Source organism: Ursus arctos, unplaced genomic scaffold (genome assembly GCF_023065955.2).
Source record: "Ursus arctos isolate Adak ecotype North America unplaced genomic scaffold, UrsArc2.0 scaffold_23, whole genome shotgun sequence".
NCBI lineage: Eukaryota > Metazoa > Chordata > Mammalia > Carnivora > Ursidae > Ursus > Ursus arctos.
The window spans coordinates 42,158,898-42,164,897 of NW_026622908.1; positions in this window are offsets into that span (position 1 = coordinate 42,158,898).

The window sequence follows — 6,000 nt, forward strand, 5'->3', positions numbered from 1 at the left end:
GGGTGATGCGCCATGGAGAATCTACTGACATAATTCATCACTCACACACAATTAAATAAGAAAACCATATGGGGCGCCTGGGTGGCACAGCGATTAAGCATCTGCCTTTGGCTCAGGGCGTGATCCCGGCGTTCTGGGATTGAGCCCCACATCAGGCTCCTCCGCTATGAGCCTGCTTCTTCCTCTCCCACTTCCCCTGCTTGTGTTCCCTCTCTCGCTGGCTGTCTCTATCTCTGTCAAATAAATAAATAAAAATCTTAAAAAAAAAAAAAAAGAAAACCATGTAATTACATCCGTTATATCTGATAAAAATACATCACCTCTTTCAGATAAAAGCCCTAAGAAAACTAGAGGCAATGACGCTGAACGCAAGTGCTGACATTTACTGACCTTCCAGAGGAGAGAGAGGTGGGGTGTGGATGCTGAGGTCCTGGGCCAGCCCAGCGAGATGCCTCCAGAAGCAGCCCTTCCCCAGCTGAGGCCACCAGAAGCTTCAAACTGGTGTTTCTCCTGGCTGTGGAGCCTCGGAGACTGGTTCTCTGACCCTCCTGAGATTCCGTGAGTGTATTAGTGAGGCTTCCTCAGAGAAACAGAACCAACGGGGTAGACACACAGGTATGAGGAGTTTTGTTACAGGAATTGGCTCACATGATTATGGAGGCTGAAAAGGCCCCCAGTGTGCTATCTGCAAGCTAGAGGCCCAGGAAAGCCCGCGGTGTAATCAGTCCACGTCTGAAGCCAAAGAACCAGGGGGACCTGGTGGTAAGCCCCCGTCCAGGTCCGAAGGCCTGAGGAGAGCCGACATCCCAGGCAGGAGAAGATGGGTGTCCCAGCTCAGAGAGCAAATTCACCCTTCCTCCCCCTTCTTTTCTCTTCAGGCCCTCAATAGATTGGGTGATGCCCACAAGCATTGGGGAGAGGGACCTCCTTTTTTTTATTTAAAAAAATTTTTAATTAAATTTTTAAATTTTTGAATTTTTAAATTTCATAGGTAGAATTTAGTGATTCATCAGTTGCATATAACACCCAGTGCTCATGACATCACGTGCCCTCCTTAATGTCCATCACCCAGTTACTCCATCCCCCCACCCCCACCCCTCCAGCAACCTGTTTGTTTCCTAGAGTTCAGCATCTCTTACAGTTCGCCTCCCTCTCAATTTTCATCTTATTTTTCCTTCGCTTCCCTATGTTCATCTATTTTGTTTCTTTTTTTTTTTAAGATTTTATTTTTTTTTTCGTCAGAGAGAGAGAGAGAGAGAGAGAGGGAAAGCACAACTGGGGGAATGGGAGGCAGAGGGAGAAACAGGCTCCTTGCTCAGCAGGGAGCCTGATGCGGGACTTGATCCCAGGACCCTGGGATCATGATCTGAGCTGAAGGCAGCTGCTTAACCAACTGAGCCACCCAGGTGTCCCATCTATTTTGTTTCTTAAATTCCACATAAGTGACATCATATGGTATTTGTCTTTCTCTGACTGACTTATTTTGTTTAGCATAACACCCTCTAGTTCCATCCACGTTGTTGTAAATGGCAAGATTTCATTCTTTTTACTGGCTGGGTAATATTCCTGTGCGTGTGTGTGTGTGTGTGTGTGTGTGTGTGTGTGTGTATGTGTGTGTGTGTGTGTGTGTGTGTGTACACATACACCATGTCTTCTTTATTCATTCATCTGTCAATGGACATCTGGGCTCTTTCCACAGTTTGGCTACTGTAGACATGGCTGCTATAAACATTGGGGTGCAGGTGCCCCTTCAAATCACTATGCTTGTATCCTTTGGATAAATCCCCAGTAGTGCAATTGCTAGGTCGTAGGGTAGCTCTATTTTTAACTTCTTGAAGAACCTCCGTACAGTTTTCCAGAGGGGCTGCACCAGCTTGCATTCCCACCAACAGTGTAAGAGGGTTCCCCTTTCTCCGAATCCTCGCCAACATCTGTTTTTTCCCTAGTCGTTGATTTTAGCCATTCTGACTGGAGTGAGGTGGTGTCTCATTGCGGTTTTGATTTATATTTCCCAGCTGCTGAGTGATGTTGGACATTTTTTCATGTGTCTGGCGGCCATTTGTATGTCTTCTTTGGAGAAATGTCTGTTCGTGTCTTCTGCCCATTTCTTGACTGGATTTTTCTTTTTTGGACGTTGAGTTTGATTTTGGATACTAGCCTTTTACCTGATAAGCCATTTGCAAATATCTTCAGGGAGGGGGACCTTCCTTACTCAGTCTGCCCATCTAAATGCTAATCTCTTCCAGAAACAGCCTCACAGACACACCCAGAAATAAAGCCTCTCTGTACCTCCCTTAGCCCAGTCAAGCTGATACGTACAATTAACATCAAAACGTGCCACCTAAAATGGTCTGCAAAATTCCTTTTCTGCTTAAAGGAAAACGGAGCCTTTTCTATTCTCCACAACTAATACTTTCTATTTGTCCTGCTTCCTGTTCTTTTCCTCCCTCCTTGCTTTCCTTTCTCAGGATTGAGTTTTTAATGCCTTTTCTTTCTCCTGGCTTGGAAATCATACACTCATTTTCTATGCTTTTGGAGATTAACCTTAACACTTAAACAAGTGTATTGACAAAGTCGAAGCTAACTCGATGGATTTATCTCTCTTCAAACTACACCTTATTTAGAACACATTATGACTACCCCTCTCTGTTCTTAGCGGTCATGTTTTCTAGTACTTTGACTTTTTAAGAGTCCTCCCCCACAAATTTCACATCGCCACCATTCCTTCTTGCCTCTCAGGTCTCTTCTCTGGAGTCACTTTCATTCTTTCTGAAGTTCATCTTCTGGAAATTCCTTCTGTCTGTTGGTGATAAACTCCTATGTTCTTTTGGTCTGCATGTCCTCGTCTTGACATAGGATAGGATGGCCGTCCTCATTCACAGGGCTGGGGTGAGTCCAAGTCGTTCCTCCGTGGCCACTTCTCTGAAGCCCCAACACCTTGGGAAGACAGTCGGCCTTACTCAGGGGCTACACTCAAGCTGGGCTGGTTCCCAGCCCTTCCTGCAACACCTGTCTCCCCTTCCCAGACCTGATGTACTAGATCCTGCCATCTCAACAGATTCTTGTCTGGGGAGCCTGGGTGGCTTTGTTGGTTAAGCGTCTGACTTCGGCTCAGGTCATGATCTCAGGGTCCCGTATGGGGCTCCATGTTCAACGTGTAGTTAGCTTGAGATTCTCTCTCCCTCTCCCTCTGCCCCTCCCACTCATGTGTTCTCTCTCTCTCTCTAAAATAAATAAAATAAATTGTAAACAAGAGAGAGATTCTTGTCAAAATCCCCCAAGCCCTGTACCTTCTAGACTTAACGTGCCCCTGCCCAGCATGGACGCACATTACCTGCCCTTCCCCAGACCCCTGGCCTTTCCCTCCTCTGTGCTTCTGCTCTGGGAGACACTAAGAGAAGTAAAACCGTTCTCTGTGCCAATATATGCTCTGCCTTGGGGTGTGGGGAGGAGATGGCTGGGGGTGGGGTGGGGGTTCCCAAAAAGTGGACTGAGAGCACCAAGAAAGCAGAGGACCCCCCTGCACAGGCCCCCCTCACAGAGCCACGTATGGCCACAGATGGTTTGATAAGACAGAGCTCGATTACCAAAATGCTACATTATGGGAGAAGAAAGCACCTGGAGGCTTCGGAGACAAGCCAAGGGAGGGAAGGCAAGGGAAGTAAGAGTCTGAAAGCTCCAGCAGTACCTAGAAGGGAAACAGTTGAAAGAGGGCTGAGGAGGCCTCTGGGGAGAACACCCTTTTAGAGTTCTGAGGTCTCGCCCCCTCCACCTGCTCCACACGGTCCCATGGCCTCCTGAATTCCCTGCCATTTTCTGAAACAGGGTTTCCGAGGGGGACAGATACTGCTTTGAGTCCCCCAGCACCCTGACTGGACATCTGAAAACTGAAAGACGAGGGCAGCTCCCCACCTCTCTCCAAGCACATCTCCATTTTGTATGTGCTGGAGGGGAAGGAACTGGTAATGCCTTGGTGGGCGATTCCCCATGGGGGGTGGGACTTGGATTGCTGTCGGCGCTGGGGGATCATACAATAGGAATGGATGGTTTGGGTGCTGCAGAGCCAGGGTAGGCGCTGACTTGCCCGTTGGACATGCGAATTGTGACCTCTGCTGGTAGCTTCTAGAAACATTGACAGAATACGGTGCCAGCAACCTCCTGTGGGCCCTGGGACCAGGTCACACAGTTGCAACCACAGCGCATCCCCCAGGGGGAAAAGGGAGTGCTGCGCTCATACAAGAGTTAATGAGAACAGAGTGATAGCCGGGACTGTCTCCATGTTGAACAACCGGGACTGGTGAGGAACGAAGGTTTCCGGCGCTTGGCACCTCACTGTGAGCGAGCAAGGGTTACGCACCGGACACATTTTAGCAGCAGCAGACTCGATCATAACAATAACTGAACAAATTGCTGCCGCTCCGCACTCAGGGGACAGCCTGGGACATCGTCTGCGCACTATGCCTTCCGTAGGGACGGCGGGGTCTCTCACAGTGTGTCCTCCATGCATCAAACCGAAGCACCTGTGAGCCGTGGCTGCTGTCCCGACTTGCCATGACAATGAAGAGACGGACCCTGGTTCCTACTCAGCGAATGTCCACCTCGCCTTGCACACGCCTCAGATATGGGGAAGGGGAGATGGTTGGGCTTTGAATGAAGGCAAAATCCAGGGTCCTGCAAGCCAGGTCACTTCCCTGGGGGACATCTGGGCAACTACTAAGGATAAATTGCTGGCCTGATGCCTCCAGCTACAAAGTAAGAAGCCCTATAGCAGGCTAGCTTCTTTGTATATTGAAGGCAGCAGACTCCACATTCGAGAGTTTTACTAAAGCCTTTTAGTGAAGGGGCTGGCAGACAAGAGACCGCGTCTGAAGGGCCTTTGCAACAAGGAGATTTGGAAGATTGGGAAGCTGTGAACCAAGCGCGGCCACTGAGCCCTGTCTCCTTTACACCCCGCGGAATTAGTCTCAGCTTTGGAAATCATATCCACCAGTACTCAGGGCTTTGCATTCATGGTCCTTTTCCTGTTGGCAAGATGTGCACTCTGTGAACCCCACACATACCCCTCGGCTCACAACAGATCCGTGCATGCTGGCCAGATTTCAGTGGCCACCGCCTACAACTCTCTGCCTGAGGACTTTCCCTGGCCACTGAAGCCTGGTCTACCCACACGCGGGCAGGCTAGAAGCTAACGCCCCCAGGAGCAGCCCTCCTCCAACAATGACTGGAGTGTGTTGATGGGAAAATACCCTTGCTGTCTTGCCCCTCGGGGCTATTGCTGAAGTGTTAGCCATTGGCTTCCCGGAGTCCTCTATAAAGGAAATTTCCAGTATGGTCAGCTGCACTTGCAGCCTGCTAGAGAAGTCAAAGTAACAAACACAATAGATGGGATATCCAACAGAAGGGATATGGCTTAGGCATGAAACAGGGAAATCACGGGGGCGCCTGCGTGGCTCAGCCAGTTAAGCGTCTGCCTTCAGCTCACGTCATGATCCCAGCGTCCTGGGATCGAGTCCCACAGAGGCATCAGGCTCCCTGCTCAGCAGGGGAGTCTACTTCTCCCTCTCCCTCTCCCTGCTCATGTTCTCTCTTGCTCGCTCTTGAATAAATAAATAAACAAAATCTTAAAAAAAAAAGAGAGAGAAACACGGAAATCAGAAGACCTGACTGAAAACATCTTCTAAGAGGAAGGACTAATGAAAACTGTCCAAGAAAAGCAAAGAGATATGGAAGGTAGAAGTAAAGGTGCTAAAATCTGAATAACAGGGATTCTAGCGAGGAATATAAACAGGGAAGGAGAAAATATTTGAAGAAATAGTGGAGATAAATTTCCGGGAGTAATACAAAATAAAGCGTCTTGGGTGAAAAAATGCCCAGAGTGCCAAAAGGAGAAAAAGGAGGACGTGAGGGTGATCTGGCTGCAACATCTGTCACCCCATTGATCGCCAGGGTTGAGTCGGCTGATCTGGATGGGTAGGCGTGTGTCCCCTTCCTCCCTCACCG